Here is a 22,118-nt window from a genome sequence, read left to right as displayed (position 1 = left end):
GGGGCAGACTGTGTGCCATGGCTCGGTGGCCAGCGGGACCGCGGCCCCCGGGGCAGGGCCGGAGGTTTCTGGCCAGGACTCTCCCAGGGGAAACCCTCGCCCTTCCCTCCGCTTCCCACCTGGGGGCGGGCGGGGGCAGGCTGAGCGTTTATTCAAAAGTGACAAAGTTCACCGCGTGCACGGACCACACGGGCTCACTCCTGACACCGGGAGCACCGGGCACGCAGGAGCATCGCCCCCCGGCCTGCTGGGGGCCCCGCCCTGCTGAGCCCCCGCCCTGCCAAGCCCAGCCAGCTGGTCCGTCCTCCATCAGCACAGCGTCCACCAGGTCAGTCCGCTGCCGGCTGAGCGGGTAGACGGCCGCGGGGTGCCTCTGGGAAAAGACCCCCACCCCCTGCATTGGGCTCCGGGCCCCACAGCCCAAGAGTTTGGAGTCTGTCAGCGACCCTGGGCCTGGGTGTCACAGGCAGCTCCTTCCCGGCTCTGTGCACCCGCCCAGCACCCCGTGGCCCTCCACCCAGCACCCCGTGGCCCTCCACCCAGCACCCGGTGGCCCTCCGCCCAGCGCCCCATGGTCCCCCGGCCCAGCACCCCTGTGGCCCCTCCGCCTAGCACCCCGTGGCCCTCCACACAGTGCCCCGTGGCCCTCCGCCCAGCACCCTGTGGCCCCCCCGCCCAGCACCCGTGGTCCCCCACCTGCCCAGACCCCGCATGCCATGCCCGCGCTCCCTCTGCGTCTGTGAGCTCGGAGACTCAGTATAAACATTGGCGAGCGCAATAAACCTGGGCTTGTCCGGGGGCGTGGGCAGGCTCTGGGGTGTCTGCGGGAGGAGGGGGGCAAAGTCCACAGGAGGGTGCTGTCCGCAGCAGGAGTCTCAGACCCCGGGGAGGGCAGTGTAGGTGGGGGGTCTGCTGGCCGGGGACCGGCTGACGCAGGGCTCTCAGAGGGGCGTTTCCTGCGAGTCCCGCTTCCCGGGAGCGGCCGCCACAAACAGAACCGCGAGAGGGGCGGGCAGGCTGGCACCGCTCCCTTTGCTCCGGTGCGGATGGCCCTGCGCCCCCCTGTCCCCACCGTCCCCGGGCCGCCGGCCGGCCTCCCCCTGCGGGGCACGTGCTGCCCCTCCCCGGCCACCGGCTCCCCGGCCACCGGCTCCCCGGCCACCGGCTCCCGGGCCACCGGCTCCCCGGCCACCGGCTCCCGGGCCACCGGCTCCCGGGCCACCGGCTCCCCCGGCCACCGGCTCCCGGGCCACCGGCTCCCCGGCCACCGGCTCCCGGGCCACCGGCTCCCCGGCCACCGGCTCCCGGGCCCGGCGGGAGGTCAGAGCTGACAGCGCCCCCGCACCTCGGTCCCCCCACCCCCTCCTCCTCCTCCTCCGCGCGCTGCCGGGGTCCCAGCTCGGGTTCCCTTTCCTACGTGTCCATCCTGGGGTCCTGCCCGCCCCGCGCCCCGCGAACCCCAAACCCCGAACCCCCAGGGCAGCCCGGCCCCGGGGCGGGGGACGCCGGGGACGCTCCGGGCTGCACGCCGTCCCTCCGGGGCGCCGCCCTCCGGTGACCCCCGCCGGCCTCAGTTTCCCCGGCGCCGCCGCGGGCCACGAGGGGGAGCGGCCCGCCCCGCCCGCCGCGCGGACCAATGGGGCGCCGCCGCGCGGGGGTGTGTCCGCGGGGCGGGCGGGGCCTGGGCGCCCCCGGGGCCGCGGGGCGGGCGGAGGCCGGGGCGGCGCGTGCCCGGGGGCGCGGGGCGCGGGCGCGGCGGGGCCTCGGGGCCGCAGACGACGGCGGCCCAGGTGCGGGGCGCGGGGAGCGGCCGGGCCTCGGACCCGGGACCGAGCGGCGGAGGGCGGAGGCGCATGCGCGGGCCGGGGCGCTCCGGGGAGGCCGGCGGCGGGGCGGGGCGGACGGGGCGGCGCCGGGAGGGGGCGTTTCCCGGCCCCGGAGCCCGGAGCGCGGAGCCCGGAGCGCGGAGCCGAGGCCGGACAGCCAGCGGCGCGGCGGGTGCGTGGCCCGGGCCCCTCCGGGCCGTCCCCCTGCGGCGGGCGCGGCGGGCGCGGCGGGCGGCGGGGCCGGCGGCGGACACCCCCGGAGCCCAGGGCTCCCGCCCGGCTGGCGGCCCCGGGCGCAGGTGGTCTGGCCGGAGGGGAGGGTCCGGCTGCCCCGCGCCCGCCCGAACCACGGGGACAGCTCACGCCCCGCTCCCCTCGCCTCTCGGAACTTCAGGGAGGGACGGGCCCCCGTGCCAGGCCCCCCGTGCCAGGGCCCCCGTGCCAGGGCCCCCGTGCCAGGGCCCCCGTGCCAGGCCCCCCGTGCCAGGGCCCCCGTGCCAGGGCCCCCGTGCCAATGCCAAGGTCCCCGCAAAGGGAAGTCCGTGGCTGGACAGAGTCGTGGGTTCACGGGTGCCCGGTCTCCACTCCGGGCTTCTCGGCGCGCACCCAGCCCGGCCCCCTCCCCACACGGGCCCTCCATTCCTGGGCGCTGGGAGGGTGGGGAAGGAGGGGCCGGTCCCGGCGACCCCGTCGCCCGACGGGACAGTCAGGGTGACATTCCTCCCCCAAGGTGGTGAGCGACCGAGACTCCAGAGGACACATCGGAGCCACTTCCTCCTTCGCCCCCGCCAGGCCCGGCCTCCGGAGAAGGGACCTGCCCGGACCGGACACCGCCCTCCAGGTGACAGGTTCGCTTCCCTCCCGGGTCCAGCCTGGGTGCGGGGTGTGGGCTTCCGTGGCCCGCACCCGCCAGGCGGGGGTTAATGGCTGCAGCCTGGCCGCACTGTCCGGGCTGTGACAGGAGGGTAGGTGCGGGCAGAGGCCCTGCCAGGCCGGGACAACGGCTGGCACTCCGCTCCGGTGCCGCGGGCAGTCCCTGCTCTCACCGCCCGAGGGTCAGGGAGACGCGTGCTCACGGCGGCGGCGGGCGGGCCTGCGGGCACAGAGCTGACAGGTGAAGAGCCGTTTTCATTGCCGTTGAACCCCACGCGGACGGCTGGCCGGGACCGGGGACAGGAGGCCCGCTGAGCGCTGTGGGCGCTCCGGCAGCGGTGCCAGGCCTGCAGGCCACTGCCGGGGGCCCAGCCACCAGCCTGGCAATGCTCAGACGGCTTTGAAGCAAAAGCCCATTAGCAGGTGGTCGGAAAGCAATGTTCCTCTTTGCTCACATCATAGACGTATAGCAAGTTACTCCATAATCGTAAAGAGTTCTTTTTACTAACTGTCCTTTGTCAAGCTTGTAAACAAATTAAAAAAAAAAAAAAAAAAAATATATATATATATATATATATATTATTGATTACAGAGAGGAAGGGAGAGGGAGAGAGAGGCAGAAACATCAACATTGAGAGAGAATCATGCATCGGCTGCCTCCTGCAAGCCCCCTACTGGGGATCAAGCCCGCAACCCGGCATGTGTGCCCTTGGCCAGAATCGAACCTGGGACCCTTCAGTCCATAGGCTGATGCCCTACCCACTGAGCCACACCAGCCAGGGCTGTACACGGACCTTTAAATATTGTATGTGTGCAGGAGAGAGGACAGGAGGAAAAAACACATATTTCTTCTACGTAAACTTCCTTGAAATCTGTGCTAACGATGAAGTTACGAAAAACATTTTCCCCTAAATACGCGCGGTTGTTTCATCATTTAAAATGCCTACATGATACTCCATTGTGTTTGGACTAAGTATTTAGCCAATCCGTATATATGAATATAAAAAAAGTATGTTTTTAAGTTCATTTATTCTATGAATATAGGGTGTCCCCAACAAGTATACGCGTGCTTTGAGTAATTATAAAGGCAGTGCTCATTAAAATACACGTAATTTTCACAGTGGAGCTATGGGCTGTGCAAGTGTGTGCACGTCTTTTGGGGACCCCCCCCCGGATTTTCTGAGTGGCTGCCATGGGGCAAGGCGGCTGTGGGTCCGCCCCTGAAGCCAGTTTTTACCCCAGAATATAGAAAAGAGAGCGGCTGGCCGTGTGGCTCAGCGGTTGAGCGTCGACCTCTGAACCAGGAGGTCAAGGTTCCATTCCCGCTCGGGGTACATGTCCGGGTTCTGGGATCCATCCCCGGTGGTGGGTGTGCAGGAGGCAGCCGATCAGTGATCCTCTCTCATCATTGATGTTTCTTTCTCTCTCTCTCCCTGTCTCCTCTGTGAAATCCATAAAAATATTTAAAGTAAATAAGAAATTAAGAAGAGAGTTCAAGTTCGTCTTTGTCATCTTAAAAGGTGCGGCTGGGGTGCGAGGGGAGCTGGTGGCAGGCGCCTGGCTGCGGAGTGCTGTTTCCGGCCTGCTGTGGAGGAGCCTGTGTTTATAACATTGCTCACGTAATCTAAGCAGCCCTTACGGCCGTATGACCAGAACAACGGGAGCTACTGGTTGACCAGTTGCTATGATGTGCACTGACCACCAGAGGGCAGATGTTCAATGCAGGAGCTGCCCCCTGGTGGTCGGTGCACTCCCACAGCCAACCTCCATGGCCGGCCAACCTCCATCCCACCCCCTGTCCCTCCCTCTGGCCAGCAAACCTCCTGAGATCCTTCCCCTGCCCAGCAGGCCCGGGTGGCAGCCCCTATAGGCCTGATCGGACTGGGTGGACAGCCCCTGCAGGCCCTGATTGCCAGCCCGGCCTAAGGACCCACCTGCGCACGGATTCCGTGCACCGGGCCTCTGGTCTTCCTAACAATTTAATTACACGGTCTCTTGGCTTAGTCACCTCCACCCCCAGTGCTCCGCCCTCCGGCTCCTGTCTCACAGCCTCCGTGCCGAGGGCCTGTCCCTAACGGCAGAGGGGTCGGAGGTCTCCACTCCGGAGGCTGCTTGCGCGGTCGGTGGCTCTGCAGGGCGAGGATCGGCCTGTGCGTGTCGGCTCCTGCGGGAGGTCACGGCCTGTTTTATTTTCGTTTCTCGGTGGTGCGGTCTGGAGTCCATTTTAAATGTTTCATAGGTTTTTCCATTTTAAAGGCACGGCTTCTGCCTGGAGGGTGGGCCTCTACCATCTCCTCCTGTTCCTGCCCTATTGATTATACCACCTTATTGATTGCACCTCCCTATTGATTATACCACCTTATTGATTGCACCTCCTTACTGATTACACCTCCTTATTGATTGCACCGGCCTTATCGATGACAAGAGCATGCTGGCCCGCCTCTAGGCCACGCTGCTGGGGAAGATGAGGCAGAGAATGTCCATTTCCAGCGTGGCGTCGGCTCGCTGGAAGGTAAGAAGCAGCGGGCGGAGCGGCGGCCCCGGGCTGTCTGAACGCACCGTCTCCTCCCGCCTGGCTTCGGCACGGTTCTCAGGGAGGACAGGTGTGTGCGGCTTCCCGCCCGCGCTGGGCCACACAGCCGCCGCGCTCGGCCCTGGCGTGTGCCGGGGATGTGCCGCGGGCGTGCGGGTGGCCGGCCTGTGGCGGGGGCTCTGATGACGGAGTCTGCGCCGGGAGAGGGAGTTCCCAGGCCGCCAGGCTGGGCCGCTCTCCGGGGGCCGGCTGTGCTGGCTGTGAGGTCGGCCTCCAGCACCAGCCTGAGGGGTGCGGGCCCCGGTGTGCGCCAGGGGAGCAGCTGCGAACAGAGAGGCCGGTCACTCCCCAGAGACCGGGTCCCGCCCTCCGCCGCCCGGCGGCCTGGCTCCAGGCTGCCGCTCTGAGCTGCCGTTTCCACGTCAGAAAAAGGAGCTCCCCTCCGTCCCCCCGCGGAAGGGTCTGGAGGCTCAGGGGCTGGTCCCACAGGAAGATTCTTGTAAAAAGGGAAAGCCCTCGGCTGACGGCCCCGCCCGCCGCCGCCCCCGTGGCTGCACTGACACGCTGACCCCTCTGCGTGCTCAGGCTCCGGAGAGAAGCAGCCTCCGTGGACACACAGGGCCCGTCCACCGTCCAACAGCCAGGCCGACAGGAGCCCTGCCCCAGTCAGAACCAAACGCCACGCGTGGTTGGTGGTGTTGCTGAGCGTGGCCAGACCCGTGGGTTCTGGTGGCCAGACGCCCAGCATGGCCCTTCCTCGGCATCCCTGGTCCCGCAGACCACGCAGGGGACAGTCCTGCCCTGGGAGGGCCTGGGCCGCGGGCTCGGTGCGTCTCCGGGGCGGGGGCCGGTCCCAGGGAGCCCGGGTCCCTGTCACCCTGACTTCCCCGCGGACTGGAGCTCGACGGGGCGCGCCCCCTCTGACTGGCCGGAGTGTCCGTGGAGCAGGCCAGTGAGGCAGAGTGGAGCTCCATGAGTGCTGGTGGGGCCTCTGTTGGGGACGGGGAGGGGCGAGAGGGACAGACAGCGGCCTGCCCGCGGCCGGAGCAGGTGCCCGTAACCTCAGAGCGCGAGGGGGCGCCTTCTCCCGTCAGGGCGGGGGCCGGGCAGCAGGCCGGGCGTCCACACGTGGCCCGGCGTGTCCGTGTCACCCGGGCGGAGGGAAATGATTCTGTGCGTGATGGCCGCCAGGCTGGGGTCCGTGTGCGTTCGGTGGGTTCCCGTGAGGTGGCCTAAGGACTGAAGGGAGTAAACGCTCTCCCTGTGAGGCCGTGGCTTCCAGTGTCAGCGGCCGACTCCGCAGGGACGGGGTGTGTCCTAAGCTTCGGGAGCTGGGGAGGGCCGTGGCCGCAGGGCTGGGTCCTGCCGACGCCTCTGAGCCCCCCCCCCCCAGAACCCCCGGCAGAGATGAGCCCACGCGGAGAAGTCAGACACGGCGGAGTCTCCCTGTCCCGCTCTCCGGCCGCCTCGTTGCGCCCCATCTCCGGGACCTGCCGATCCGGGGTGCTGCTCTCCTTCCCGGCCGCTTGCTTTGCACTTTGACCCCGGAGACCCTGCGTCAGCCTCCCAGCCAGCACCCCCTGGGCCCGTAGGGTCGGGGGCACAGCCGCAGACGGCCGCCCTGCCTCCGGGCCCGAAGCCGCTCTGAGCGGCTTCCGAGGGGCTGGGTGGTCAGTGCATGTCCAGCCCCAGCCCCATTCTCCAGCGGGAGTGCAGCCCGGCGTTCCTGCCGGTAACGGAAGACGCCGCGGTGATGCCGTGACCACACCCAGCGCACGCGGCCACGCTCCAGCGAGGGGCCCGGCGGCTTAGAGGGGGCGGCTGGTCAGGCCCAGGCTGGGCCGGGCGGCTCCGAGGGGCGTGTCCTGTGGGATGTTTCCCATCCTCCAGCCGCTGTCTTCTCGGATGAGTCGCTGCCGGCTCGGCTCGCGGCCGGTGCTCCCCTCCGGCCCGGATGTGAGCGAATTCGATAAATTTTCTACGTCCGCCTGGCGTTCGCTCACGTGGGCAGCCCGCCCCGGTGTCTCCCTCGCCGTCCCCCTCCCTGGCTTCCCCCTCGGCCGGGCTGGGGTCCGGGGTTAGGGTTAGGGTTAGGGTCCAGGGTGACGTTCTCAGGGACTCTCCAGGGGAACGCGCCCCAGGGCCGGCTCGGTGAGCGGAGCGCTTTGCCGCAGACACGTGGCGGGAGGGCCGTGCTCGCGGCCCCTGGACGTCAGGGCCGGAGGGGCGGGCTGTGCCGGAGTCTGAGGACGGCCTTCTTCCCGGTGTGAAACGTGACGGTCTGTCACCAGCTCTGCCCCCGGGGAGCGGGGGTGGGGGGCTCGCAGGCAGCAGCACTTCCTGCGGGAGGCACCCTGGCCGCGGCCCCCGGACTGTGACTGACGGCGCTCCGATCCGGTCCGATCCGGTCCGATCCGGTCCGATCCGCGGCCCCGGACTGTGACTGACGGCGCTCCGGTCCGGTCCGATCCGAGGCCTCGGACTGTGACTGACGGCACTCCGATCCGGTCCGATCCGAGGCCCCCGGACTGTGACCGCGCTCCGATCCGCTCCGATCCGGTCCGATCCGCGGCCCCGGACTGTGACTGACGGCGCTCCGATCCGGTCCGATCCGCGGCCCCCGGACTGTGACCACGCTCCGATCCGCTCCGATCCGGTCCGATCCGCGGCCCTGGACTGTGACTGACGGCGCTCCGATCCGGTCCGATCCGGTCCGATCCGGTCCGATCCGGTCCGATTCGCGGCTCCCGGACTGTGATCGCGCTCCGATCCGGTCCGATCCGAAGCCCCCGGACTGTGACCGCGCTCCAATCCGGTCCGATCCGGTCCGATCCGCGGCCCCCGGACTGTGACCGCGCTCCGATCCAGTCCGATCCGGTCCGATCCGCGGCCCCGGACTGTGACTGACCGCGCTCCGATCCGGTCCGATCCGCGGCTCCCGGACTGTGACCGCGCTCCGATCCGGTCCGATCCGCGGCCCCGGACTGTGACTGACCGCGCTCCGATCCGGTCCGATCCGGTCCGATCCGCGGCCCCCAGACTGTGACCGCGCTCCGATCCGCTCCGATCCGCGGCCCCCGGACTGTGACTGACCGCGCTCTGATCTGGTCCGATCCGCGGCCCCCGGACTGTGACCGCGCTCCGATCCGGTCCGATCCGCGGCCCCCGGACTGTGACCGCGCTCCAATCCGGTCCGATCCGCGGCCCCCGGACTGTGACCGCGCTCCGATCCGGTCCGATCCGCGGCCCCCGGACTGTGACCGCGCTCCGATCCGGCCCGATCCGCAGCCCCCGGACTGTGACTGACCGCGCTCCGATCCCGTTCGATTCCCGGCCCCCGGACTGTGACAGCGCTCCGATCCGGTCCGATCCGCGGCCCCCGGACTGTGACGGCGCTCCGATCCGGTCCGATCTGGTCCGATCCGGTCCGATCCGCGGCCCCCGGACTGTGACCGCGCTCTGATCCGCTCCGATCCGCGGCCCCCGGACTGTGACCGTGCTCCGATCCGGTCCGATTCCCGGCCCCCGGACTGTGACTGACCGCGCTCTGATCTGGTCCGATCCGCGGCCCCCGGACTGTGACCGCGCTCCGATCCGGTCCGATCCGCGGCCCCCGGACTGTGACGGCGCTCCGATCCGGTCCGATCCGGTCCGATCCGCGGCCCCCGGACTGTGACCGCGCTCCGATCCGGTCCGATCCGGTCCGATCCGCGGCCCCCGGACTGTGACCGCGCTCCAATCCGCTCCGATCCGCGGCCCCCGGACTGTGACGGCGCTCCGATCCGGTCCGATCCGGTCCGATCCGCGGCCCCCGGACTGTGACCACACTCCGATCCGGTCCGATCCACGGCCCCGGACTGTGACCGCGCTCCGATCCGGTCTGAACCGTGGCAGAGCTCGGCCGGGCTCCGGGGCAGCAGTGGTTGCGAAGGGCAGTTGTGCAAGGCCGGCACGGGACCGTCCCGGGGCCAGTGCGGAGAGAGGCGGAGGCGGAGGCGGCAGGGAGGCGAGCACAGGCTCCCTGGCGCCCGCAGCGGGAGGCCCGCACAGGCAGGTCGGGAGAGCCTGTGTGACCAGAGAGAGCGGCGGCGGAGACAGCGGTGCCCAGGGTGCTGGCCCCTCGGAGAAGAGGTCTGGGAGCGGAGGAGGAGGGCAGGGCTGCGGCAGCCGGGGTGCAGGGGCGTCTGCGAGGGGAGTGAGGGGGCGGGGGAGGGGCTCCCCGCCCTCCGCCCAGCACCCGATGCCAGAGGTGGTCGCTGTGGCCAGGAGACAGGAAGGATGGACCGGCCGGGGTGCAGAGCGGGTGGCGGGAGGGGGACGTGGACAGCGTCCCGTGGCCTGTCCGTCTGTCCGCCCCCCAGCCTGTGCGTGAGACGGAGCAGCAGGCGCGTGCGGCCTTTTTCTGTCCCTCATCCCCAAGCGCACTGCCCGCAGGTGCCCCGGGACCGCTTTGTGAGCCTGCCCTCCATCTGAGATGGTTGTTTCTCACCTTCCATCTGAGATTCCTTCCAGGCTTCATCAACCTCCTGCCCGGCTGGTGTGCTCAATGGTTAGAGCGCCGCCCGTGCACCGAAGGGCCGCACGCTCACTTCCCAGCCGAGGGCACGTGCCTGGATGGCAGGTCCGGTCCACGGCCCAGGTCAGGGCGCATGCGGGAGGCGACCAGTCGATGTGTCTTTCTCACATCCGTGTTTCACTCTCTCCCCCGCCTTCCCTCCCTTCCATTCTCTCTGAAAACCGATGGGGACAGTGCCCTCCGACGAGGATTTATAAAAACACACACAGAAACCCCACCTCCTTCTGGAAGCCTCCGTGTCCCTGTCCTGAACCGGAGGCGGACTTTCGTCTGGTTCTCCCGCCTTCGCTGCGGCCGCTCTCCCTGAGCGCTGGTCACTTGTCCCCAGGCCTGCGTGTCCTGCAGAGCTTACCGAGCACCTGCTGTGTGTGCAGCGGGTCTGAGGGCGGGGGAAGCCGCGGGAAGCAGCCGGCCCTGTGACCTGGACACGCGGCTCGGTTAGAGTTTGCCAGCGTTTCCTCCCACGGAAGGAGCCAGCCAGGAGAGCGGACAAAAGTTACCCAAGACGTTCCACGGCCTGTGTTCCCGCTGTGCTCACCTCCGGCGCTCAGTACAGGGCAGCCTCTGACCCACTTGGGGCCGCGGAACCGGGTCGGAGGTGGCAGTGAGCTCACACATGCAGTGACCTGTCCCGGGACGCCTGGTGCCAGGGCCGCGCCGCCTCCTCTCTGCCGGGACGTCCCAGCCTCCCAGGCGGGGAGCCGTCCCGCCCGCGTCCGGCTCAGTCAGAGCTGGGAGGAAGCATCAGGAGCCTAAGGACTCGGAGCGGGAGGGAACGCCTTCAGAAGGGGAGGCCCCGGGAAACACCCAGACTTGGGATTGGAACTTCAAAACGCCACCCCGAGGACGGCAGGCTACCTGGGACCTGATCAGCTGCTCAGGGACCGGAGCCCGGACATCTCGGTGCTCGTGGTTGGACGAAGGTGACCTGGAGGGCTGAGGCCGCAGTGCCAGGCAGAGCGCCCGCATCGGGGACAGCACCCCACCGGCCTCAGTGTCTGAACAAACTCACATACAGGCAGCCCTCACGCGGCTCAGCTCTGCGACGCACAAAGTTTAAACGCCATGAAACAAACTGTGTGAACCACGTCCCGAGCGGTTCAGGGTCCAGGATCTGGAGAAGAACATCGCACAGATGGCAGAGACGAGACAAGAAATGATAATTTGGAAATATCGGGGGCCACGCAAAAGTCCGACTGGAGGAGAAGGACGTCACGGGTGCCCAGGCCTTGTCCACCTTTTATTCAGTGTTGGAGACACGTATAGCCCTTAGGCAGGCAGGCAGTTCTGGTCACAGACAACCTTAAAGGCCAGTAAATATCAGTAAAGATTTACTCGGAGGCTGTTTGGTCAGGAAGCTGCTTGAGCCACCTTTGTCTCCACCGAACGATCGGTGCACGGCTCTGGCCCTGCCGGGGCTCCAGGTCCACCGGCGCTCTGGCTCCTCTCCGACAGTGAAGACACGGTGGCTTCCAACAGCAAACAGCAGCCCCCACCGCACGGCTGCGTCCGTGACCGTGAGAGCGCGGTCAGTGCAGCCGGCCGCCGCTCTCCAGCCCGCCGTCACCGCGCAGGCACCAGGAGCGCGTGCGTAGCGACCGGTGACCAATCCCGTCGCTGCTCTCAGCGTCAGGCGTGACTGGTCCCAGGGCATCCGCCATCCAGGTCACAGCAACGCGGGTCGTCATGGCCACCCGGTCTCCCAGTAAAAAACCACCCGACGTTTTCTAGAAATGCGCAGGGGGAACGGGCCAGCAACGATGAAAACGCGGAAAATAAAGTGAGACGTGGTGATGCTGGAAGTAAAATTCTAGCCAAAGTGAAGCGGAAAAAACAGCTGTCCCGGGAACTGGCCGCTCCTGCCTGCGGGAGGCACTGCACCCCCGCGGAGGAACTTGATAAAACGAGGGATGTGGAAGAGATGAAGGCGTCCTGGAGGAGGGGACCCCAGTAAAAAACACCTTCCAGCAAAGGAACGCCGAGGTGCTCCACGCTGGGGATCCAGCCCGCAACCGGGCATGAGTCCCGACGGGGTTCCGCCCACCACTGTCAGTGCTGGGCCAATGCCCAGCCACCTGAGCCACGGCGGCCAGGGCCACGGGACCCCTTTCCTGGCCTGGCCTGGCGCTGCCATTCACATCCAGACTGTGCAGTAGGACTCACCACACAGCCAGCAAAGCATGTGAGGCAAGAAGACCTCAAGAACAAGCAGAGCCGAAACCAGTTTGGCTCAGTGGATAGAGCGTCAGTCTGAGGACTGAAAGGTCCCAGGTTCGATTCCGGTCAAGGGCATGTATGTTGGTTGCAGGCACATCCCCAGTAGGGGGTGTGCAGGAGGCAGCTGGTCAATGTTTCTCTCTCACCGATGTTTGTAGCTCTCTATCCCTCTCCCTTCCTCTTTGTAAAGAATCAATAAAATACATTAAAAAAAAAAAAAAAGAACCAGCAGAAATAACAGACAATAGAAATAGACCCTCACGACTCTCAACAGAAGACTCACAAAATGCAAACTTTAAAAGAAACTTGCTTACTGTTCTCAAGGAGAGGAACGATAAGGTTGGGAATTTGGTGGAGTGCGAGAAATGGTATTTTTGATGGAGGACATGGATTTGAAAAAGCAAGTAGGAGTTATAAAGCTGAAAAAACACAGCTGGAATCACGCACTCTGTAGAGAGAGAGAACAGCAGAGCAGACACCACTGTGAGAGGACTGGTCACTACGGTGGGTCAGAAGGAACGATATAAAGTGATGCCCAGAGGCGAGGGCAGGACGGCGCAGACAGAGCCGCCCGCGATCGGTTCTAGTGTGTGTGACCAGGGGCCCCAGGGCACGAGAGAGCGAGCACACGGCAGGAGCCACGTTTGGAGAGAGAGTGGCTGAAGGTTTTCCAATATTGGTGACATCAGATCAGAAATTTAAGAACCCTAAAGAACTCCCAGCAGAATTAAAAACAGAAAATCCATGCCTAGACACATCACTGTAAAGCTGCTGGGGGCCGGGGTGGGGGTGGGGTGGAGCAAAGGCGGGAGAGTCTTATAAGGAGCTCCAGGCAGAAAACAGAACAAACACCCGCGCCTTCCCCAGGAGTGTCCTCCGGAGCAGCAGGAGCGCAGGGGGAGGCGAGGCGGCCTCCGTGTGCTGGAGGCTGGGCTTCTCCCAGGAAGACGGGTCCGCTCAGCGTGTGAGTCACGGAGCAGCCATGTCCATGCCGTGCTTTGGGACAGAAACGCACGAGGCCTGCACGGCGACGCCTCGGAACGTTGCGGAGAGAACAGTGAAAAGACCCAGATCAAAGGCGGCCGTACCACGCTCGGGAGTCGTGGCGGTTCCTTCCAAGACGGTTCACGGGGTGCATGCGATCAGGACCAGCCTCAGGCTGCCTGCCTGCAGCGTTCTGCCAGCTAATTAATTCAAAGTCCCGTGGACATGGGAGGCTCTCGTGTGGCTAAAACAGTGTTGGACTTAGACTTCCTGACTTCAGGAAGGACTGCCGAGCGCCGGCGTGGCTGCGGTGGAGCGCTGACCTGTGAACCAGGAGGTCAGAGTTTGATTCCCAGCAGGGCACAGGCCCGGGCTGCAGGCTCCCGTCCCCAGCGTGAGGCACGCAGGAGGCAGTAGATGGATAATTCTCTCTCATCATGGATGTTTCTGTCTCTCTCTCCCTCTCCCTTTCTCTCTGACACCAATGAAAATATACATCTACTTAAAAAATATTGTAGAGCAGCAGTAACCAAGACCACTTGGTATAGGTGTGAGAGTATCAAGCAGACGAATGGAACAGAATAGCAAGTCCAGAAGTGGGCCTGGCATGTATGGTCAGTTGATTTTCTACAAAGTGACAAGCCAGAGAAGTGGGAAAAGGTAATCTTCTCAACACATTGGATGGCAGTACGGACCTCAGCCCTCGTCGCACACCATCTTGAGAAAGAAGAAGAAGCAGGAGGAGGAGGAGGAGGATTAGAAGAAGAATTAGAAAACGAATTAGAAGAATTAGAAGGAGAATTAGAAGGAGAATTAGAAGAAGAATTAGAAGAAGAATTAGAAGAATTAGAAGAAGAATTAGAAGAAGAAGAAGAATTAGAATTAGAATTAGAAGAAGAAGAAGAAGAAGAAGAAGAACAACAACAACAACAACAACAACAACAACAACTTGCAGGGGTCACGCACTGCGCTGTGAGTTGAAGCTGTCCCAGAAACCATCGTGATGTGGGGTTCGGCAAAGATCACTTTTAGATGACGCAAAAAGCGTGAACAACACAAGACAGTGGGGCTTCATCAGAATTATAAACCTGCTCATCCAAAGGCACATGAGAAAATAAAAAGGAAGCCACGGACTTAGAGGGCACCTTGGCAAACCATGTCTGACCAAGAGCTTGTCGCTGGGACGCATAGAGATCCCTTGGAATTCGATAGGAGGAGATGACCCCATTGCGAAGGAAAGCAGGGCTGAGGGGAATGGGATGAACTGTCAGCGAAGGGCGTTGGCTGCCAGGAGGCCCGTGCAGAGAGGCCCCCAGGCCTGGTCACTGGAAAACGCACATGAGTGGCACAGACATCACAGCTGGCAGAGAGCCCGTGGCACCTGACCAGAACGGCCGACGTGGAGGCGACTGACCGAACGTGGCTGAGGAGGTGGAGCAGGAACGCCCACGCACCGTCGCGGGAATGGGAAAAGCACAGCCACTTGGGGAGACATTCTGACGAATGGAACCGCCGATGTCGTTATGGGAAGTGTCATCTCCCCGAAAGAAGCCACTGGGAAAGGCTGCGCCGAATGATTCCGCTCGGAGATTCTGGAAAAGGCAGAGCCATGGAGACGCAGACACCTGTGGCGGCCGGGGGTCAGGTGGAGGGAGGAGCGGGAGCCCAGGGGTTTCAGGGCCGGGAAGCGACTGGGTGCGACAGAGCGTGACCCTAATCCAGACTCTGGACTTCGGTTAATAACAATATTGACATTGGCTCATCAATAGGAGCCAATGCCCCAGACTCTAACCAAGTGGTCACTGATAGGAAAGCTACCGAGCAGATGGAGGAGGGCCAAAGCAACTTTTTGTTCTTTCTGCTCCACTTTTCTGGAAATCTACAAGTTCTCTAAATAATAGACTTGTAATTAAAAATTAAAGTTAAGGTGTATGTATGATATGCCTCAGAATAAGTCCAAAGACCTCTCTACTCAGAAAACCGATGGCATTATTGAGAGACGTGAAAGAGAGCCCAAATGGAGAGATGGGTGTACCATGTTCATGGAAGAGACAAGTTGGCATTGGAGAGGGGCCTCAGGTGCCACACGGGGGTGCTGGCCCTAACCGGGCACGTGTCTAAGGGAAAGGTGTGGGCTCTCGGGCGATGACAGAGGGTGTCGGTGGCCCTCAGCCCCTAAAGCACTGCGCACCCCCTTCCCAGGCCTCCGGAGGGACTTGCTGACCCTCACAGCAGAAGCGCCATGGTTTGTAGATGGTTCCTGCTCCCTCGGCATCCCTGTTGCTGTCCATGGCACTCGTTCTTGCTTCTTTAGGAGGCCTTCCTTTGTCCAGCCCTCGCCCTTCACACCCTGGGGCCTCCTCCCTCTGAGCCCCTGGCTTAGGTTCGTTAATGAATTAATTTATTTTTAATTTTTTGGTTAATCCGCACCCGAGGATATTTTCCCACTGACTTTTAGAGAGTGGAAGAGAGAGGGAGAGACAGAGAGAATCATTGATGTGAGAGAAACCCATCGATGGGCTGCCTCTTGGCCGCGCCCCAACCAGGGTCCTGACCGTGGAGGAGCCTGCAGCCCAGGTACGTGCCCTTGACCGGAATCGAACCCGGGACCCTTTGGTGTGCAGGCCAATGCTGTATCCACTGAGCCACACCAGCCAGAGCCTAGGTCCATTAGTTTAAATAAATGAGGGTTTTGTGTGAGAAGGGGACGGTGCTCTGCATGCACCACTGCATTGGGCTCATACGGTCGATGCTTATTGTGCGCCACCCCCCCCCCTCGGGGGGAGAGGAGGCTGAGTGGGAAATCCTGTTCAGAGCGAGAGGCCGGGCAGAGAGGCCAGTGACCCGGGCCTGAGCTGTGGGGACGCAGGGGACAGGGTCCGTCCGTCCGGGGGTCCAGGCAGGTGACCCGGGCCTGAGCTGTGGGGACGCAGGGGACAGGGTCCGTCCGTCCGGGGGTCCAGGCAGGTGACCCGGGCCTGAGCTGTGGGGACACAGGGGGACAGGGTCCGTCCGTCCGGGGGGTCCGGGCAGGTGATCCGGGCCTGAGCTGTGGGGACGCAGGGGGACAGGGTCCGTCCGGGGGGTCCGGGCAGGTGACCCGGGCCTGAGCTGTGGGGACACAGGGGGACAGGGTCCGTCCGTCCGGGGGGTCCGGGCAGGTGACCCGGGCCTGAGCTGTGGGGACACAGGGGGACAGGGTCCGTCCGTCCGGGGGGTCCGGGCAGGTGACCCCGGGCCTGAGCTGTGGGGACACAGGGGGACAGGGTCCGTCCGTCCGGGGGGTCCGGGCAGGTGACCCGGGCCTGAGCTGTGGGGACGCAGGGGGACAGGGTCCGTCCGGGGTCCGGGCAGAGAGGCCGGTGACCCGGGCCTGAGCTGTGGGGACGCAGGGGGACAGGGTCCGTCCGTCCGGGGGTCCAGGCAGGTGACCCGGGCCTGAGCTGTGGGGACGCAGGGGACAGGGTCCATCCGGGGGTCCGGGCGGGCCTCGGGGAGGCAGTGGTAGCTGAGCTTCCTGGAAGGAGTAGGAATCGGAACAGGATCCAGGGCGGAGGTGGGAGGCGTGCGGCGCGGGGGCGAATGCCCGTCTGCTCCTCCGGCCGATGCGGGGCCACCGGGGAAGGGAGAGGTGGGGGCGGGGTCCAGGTGGGAGGCGGTGATGCCCTGTGCCAGGGAAGGGTCCCGTCGCCTCGGACCTCGTGGGGCATTGATGGAGCTCGGGCTCAGTGCCAGGCACTCGGGGCCACGGGAGGGGGCACAGCACGGCATCCCTTCCCACTCGGAGGGGGCAGACGGAGCCTGCTGACCAGGACGAGCGGGTGTTACAGACGCCCCATCGCGGGTGGGGGGCTGGTGAGGGGGGCCCCGAGGGGGAGGGGCACCCGGAGGGGGGCTGGTGAGGGGGGCCCCGAGGGGGAGGGGCACCCGGAGGGGGGCTGGTGAGGGGGCCCTGAGGGGGAGGTGCACCCGGAGGGGGGCTGGTGAGGGGGCCCTGAGGGGGGAGGGGCACCCGGAGGGGGGGCTGGTGAGGGGGGCCCCGAGGGGGAGGGGCACCGGAGGGGGCTGGTGAGGGGGGAGGGGCACCCGGAGGGGGCTGGTGAGGGGGGAGGTGCACCCGGAGGGGGCTGGTGAGGGGGGGCCCCGAGGGGGAGGGGCACCGGAGGGGGCTGGTGAGGGGGGAGGGGCAACCCGAGGGGGCTGGTGAGGGGGGAGGTGCACCCGGAGGGGGCTGGTGAGGGGGCCCCGAGGGGGAGGGTGCAACCCGGAGGGGGCTGGTGAGGGGGAGGGGCACCCGGAGGGGCTGGTGAGGGGGGAGGTGCACCCGGAGGGGGCTGGTGAGGGGGAGGGGCACCCGGAGGGGGCTGGTGAGGGGGAAGGGGCACTGGAGGGGGCTGGTGAGGGGGGCCCCGAGGGGGAGGTGCACCCGGAGGGGGCTGGTGAGGGGGCCCCGGGGCGGCGGCTGAGGGGCGGGAGAGGCTGTGCCTCCGGCTGGAGCGCGTCCCGGCAGAGGCGGGCAGCCGGCCGGCTCGGGGCGGGCACGTGGCGGAGGAATGTCCCGGGGAGGACAGGAGGTCCCGGGGGCGGTGCGGCCCGGGGGCGGGGGGCGCGGTGCCCGTCCTCCGAGTGCCCTGTGGGCGGGACAGCATGTGACACGCTGGATTTAGCTGCGAAGCCTCTGGCCGCCATCCGGACGGAGCGGAGGGCGTCCAGGCAGACGGCAGGTGGGGGACGGAGGACCCCTGCTCGGGGCAGGGCACCGGCCTGTCCAGCTGGCCTTCGCGGAGCCACGTGGCCCGATGGTGACACCCTCCGTCTGTCTCCTTACCTGCGGGCCAGGTACTGGCACTGAGGTGCTCAGCCCCTCAGGAGGGGGAATGCCTGTCCTTCAGGCCGCCCGGAGAGCTGGCCGGAGAGCAGGGGGCGGGGCGGGGCCAGGTGGGAGGGGCGGGGGCCCAGGTGGGAGGGGCAGGGGCCCAGGTGGGAGGGGCAGGGCCCAGGTGGGAGGGGCAGGGCCCAGGTGGGAGGGGCGGGGGCCCAGGTGGGAGGGGGAGGGGTCCAGGTGGGAGGGGACGGGTTCAGGTTGGAGGGGATGGGCGACAGGTGGGAGGGCGAAGGGGTCCAGGTGGTAGGGGGCGGGGCCCAGGTGGTAGGGGGAGGGGTCCAGGTGGGAGGGGGAGGGGCCCAGGTGGGAGGGGGCAGGGCCCAGGTGGGAGGGGCGGGGGCCCAGGTGGGAGGGGCGGGGGCCCAGGTGGGAGGGGGAGGGGTCCAGGTGGGAGGGGACGGGTTCAGGTTGGAGGGGATGGGCGACAGGTGGGAGGGCGCAGGGGTCCAGGTGGGAGGGGCAGGGCCCAGGTGGGAGGGGCAGGGCCCAGGTGGTAGGGGGAGGGGTCCAGGTGGGAGGGGGAGGGGCCCAGGTGGGAGGGGGAGGGGCCCATGTGGGAGGGGGAGAGGTCCAGGTGGGAGGGGCAGGGCCCAGGTGGGAGGGGGCGGGGCCCAGGTGGTAGGGGGAGGGGTCCAGGTGGGAGGGGGAGGGGCCCAGGTGGGAGGGGGCGGGGCCCAGGTGGGAGGGGGAGGGGTCCAGGTGGTAGGGCACGTGTTCAGGTTGGAGGGGATGGGTGACAGGTGGGAGGGCGCAGGGGTCCAGGGGAGGCGGTGATGCTGGGGAGGCGGTGATGCAGTGACTTACGAGGGAAGCAGATTTCTCAGAGCAAACGGACCGCCCGCAGGACCGACCCTGTCCCTCCGCAGCTGAGAGGCCAGGTCACCCCAGGGCGGGCCGGGGCGAGGCGAGTGGTCAGCTGTTCGTCTGTCCTTGTGGCCGAGGGCGCCCACGGCGGGCCGTCCCCCGTCCCCTGCCTCCCGGGCTCTGGCCGTCTCCATGGCGTGGCCTCCGTGAATGGCGCCGCACATCTTTGCGATGCGTGACTCCGAGTGTCCGGTGTTACCCCGGACAGGGCTGTGGGTCCTGGGGTCCCTCTGGGCCTGTCTGCCCCCCACGCCCCTGCCTGGGCTGTGGTGTGAGCCCGGCAGGTGTGTGCGGTGGTGGGCACGCCGGGGCCCAGGCCCCCCGGCTGTGCCCGGCTGTGCCCGGCTGTGCCCGGCTGTGCCCGGCTGTGCCCGGCTGTGCCCGGGCGGCGGGCACGCTGCGTTTGCCGTGAGCGAGGACCGCGCCTTCCCCGGGGATGGGCGTGCTCTGCGGGGGGCCGGGGGGCTCTCGCTCCGACATCGGCGGTCCGGACGGTGACATCCTTTAGCCGGAAACGAAGGCTCTGCCCACCCATTGCTCGGTGACCTGTTCCCGCCAAAGCCCGCCGGGCCTTCCTGGTTCCGGGGTCACCCGCCGGCCACGGCCAGGCCTGGCCCCCGCTGCTCTGCCCTGTGCCCGGCAGACGCTCGGGCGACACCCGCCCTGCGTGCCGTCCATACGGCCAGGCCCGCGTCCAGCATGAATTTCACGTCCCCCACCCGACCCGGGACAGCTCAGGCCCTCGCGTTCATGAGGACGGACAGACGGACGGACGGGCGGCTTCCTCTGGTTCCCGCCGGCGGAACAGAGCACTCACGGGGGTTCGCGGACGGCTCCTGGAGGGAGGACGGAGGAGGGGCGGTGGGAGGGAGCACACCCAGGGCGGCCCGGGCGGGGCGGGCGTCCTGGGACTGGCTGGGACGAGCGTTTGCCGTTTAGATGAAGGACAGAGGCTGCCGGGCCCCCTGTGCTACCCCGGAGGCCGCCCGCCCCTGCCGGGTTCTCCGACGGCAGCATGGCAGCGCCTCGGCGTTGCTGGGAAGGTTCTAGAAAGCCTGGCCAGGCCCTCGTGCCGGCGGGCGCCGTGTCCACGCAGGTCAGGGAGGTGTGCGGGAGCAGGACGGTGTGAGCCGCTGCAGTTCGGGCCTGGCCCCGCCCGGCGCCGCTCCGTTCTCGGGGTGCCCCCCCCGCCCGGCCCCCCGGCCCCTGAGGAGGCGATCAGGCCTGTTAATCATTGGGCGGGGTAATGATTAATCGGGTTCCGCGAATTCCTGCTCCCAGCGGGGCACGCGCTGTCTGGCGTTTGTTGTTGATGCTGATGCTGAAATGTTACTTTAACCTCGATCAGCACATGGAGCTAACGGCCCCCACTATGAAGCCTGAAACAGACAGGGACGTCTGAGGCCCGGACGAGGCCGTGGGAGGGTAGGCAGGAAGGAGCTCCGGGCAGAGTGGTCCTGCCCGCCGCACACGCGTCCCCCGCACACACGTCCCCCTGCACACAGTCCCCCGCACACACGTCCCCCGCACACACGTCCCCCGCACACACGTCCCCCGCACACACGTCCCCCGCACACGCGTCCCCCGCACACACGTCCCCCTGCACACAGTCCCCCGCACACACGTCCCCCGCACACACGTCCCCCGCACACGTGTCCCCCGCACACGCGTCCCCCGCACACGCGTCCCCCGGGTTTATGGGACAGGAAGTCAGCGCTGGTGATGGAGACACGGGCAGAGGGAGAGCTCGCGACTGGGACCCAAGCCCTGAGCGCAGCGCGGGTCTGAGAAGGAACCCAGCCCTTAGGCCCTGTCCTTCCTGGAGCCAGATCCCGTGGCCCTGTCCTTCCCGGTGTGGAATCCGTGGCCCCGTCCTTCCCGGAGTCGGATCCCGTGGCCCCGTCCTTCCCGGTGTGGGATCCCGTGGCCCCGTCCTTCCCGGTGTGGGATCCGTGGCCCCGTCCTTCCCGGTGTGGGATCCTGTGGCCCCGTCCTTCCCGGTGTGGGATCCCGTGGCCCTTCCCTTCCCGGTGTGGGATCCCGTGGCCCTGTCCTTCCCGGTGTGGGATCCCGTGGCCCTGTCCTTCCCGGTGTGGGATCCCGTGGCCGCCGGATCGCCGGCGCAGAGCCGTGTTCGCCGCCGGGACAGCGCCGAGCTGCCACCGCACGTTTAACTTCAGAAAGGCCTCTGGGTGCCAGGAGCGCCCGTGGGGAGGCAGCGGGCAGAGGCAGTGCCGTCCTCGGAGCGGGCCTGGGGGCTTCTCCGCCTTCTGTCCAGAGGCGGCAGCCTTTCCTGCAAGGGCACGTGGGTATTTATGACATCGCCCCGGGCCCGCCTTACCCAGGAGCCTGCTCTGTTTGGGACAGTCCCCAACGAGGCCCATGCTGCCCACGCCGGTCTGTTCAGTAAGAGGTGAACCTGCCGTCCTCCCCCCAAAGACCTGCTCCCCTTACCACTGAGCCGCCCAGCTTCTCTCTGCCGCTCCCCTCCCGCCCGGCGTGCCTGTAGATGCCCGTGCGAGAGGCCCCGGGCCCCGGCCTGGCACAGGCCTCCCTCGGAGAGGAGAGAGGTGTTATCAGCGTCACCTCCGTCCCCATCCCGGCCGGCTGAGGTGGGACCTTCCTCATGGCGAGGCGTGGCTCCCTGCCCCCCTGCCCCCAACCCCTTAATGCTTTGTTTTAAATCCCCTCCTGAAGGGCCGCCCGCCAGGGTCCGAGCCTTCCCGAGGGCGTGGCTCTGCCGCAGACACCGTGGTCTGCCGTCGTGGGAAGGCTGGCCGGCCACTCTGCCTGCCCTCTGGGCCGAGCGGAGCCAGGCCAGCCCGGGGAGTCGCAGGCAGACCTGCGCCCGGTTCTGGTGGCGCCTCGGTGCCAGGCCGGCACTCGCTGCCGCGCGGATCGCCCTGGACGTGAGCGGACACAACTCGCAGAACATTCCCGCCCCCGGCACAGGCGCGGCCCAGGGAGACGGACGTGGACACGGGCCAATCAGGGCTCCCGGGGAGGAGGTGCGTGGGAACCGGAGGCGGTGCCCCCAGCCCTGCTTGGCTGCGCCCCACGGCTGCTCCTCCAAACACAGACGCCTCCGTGTGAAAGGTGACCCGTGCGCGTGAACACGCCCTGCCTCCACCTTCCAGCAAGGAGGGAGCAGGGAGAGGAGCCGAAGTCTGTCCTCTCACTGTCCTCCTCTCTCTGTCCTCTCTCTGTCCTGCTCGCTCTCTCTGTCCTGCTCTCTCTGTCCTTCTCTCTCTGTGTCCTTCTCTCTCTCTGTCCTCCTCTCTCTCTGTCCTCCTCTCTCTCTCTGTCCTTCTCTCTCTCTGTCCTTCTCTCTCTCTGTCCTCCTCTCTCTGTCCTCTCTCT

The 22,118-nt window shown here is 66.6% G+C and overlaps 1 protein-coding gene across 1 annotated transcript in view; it reads left to right on the top strand.

Annotated features, from left to right (window-relative positions):
* Positions 1-2,594: 2,594 nt before the first annotated feature.
* The window catches only part of PPARA (peroxisome proliferator activated receptor alpha), a 34,984-nt gene continuing 15,460 nt past the window's right edge, over positions 2,595-22,118 (top strand). Inside the window, exon 1 of the mRNA XM_036420237.2 lies at positions 2,595-2,674. The gene's annotated coding sequence lies outside the window, so the exon portion shown is untranslated. The remainder of the gene's footprint in view (positions 2,675-22,118) is intronic.

The sequence above is a fragment of the Pipistrellus kuhlii genome, unplaced genomic scaffold, assembly GCF_014108245.1.
Source record: "Pipistrellus kuhlii isolate mPipKuh1 unplaced genomic scaffold, mPipKuh1.p scaffold_m20_p_64, whole genome shotgun sequence".
NCBI lineage: Eukaryota > Metazoa > Chordata > Mammalia > Chiroptera > Vespertilionidae > Pipistrellus > Pipistrellus kuhlii.
The sequence above is the reverse complement of the archived record's forward strand: the minus strand, read 5'-3'. Positions and strand labels throughout refer to the sequence as shown.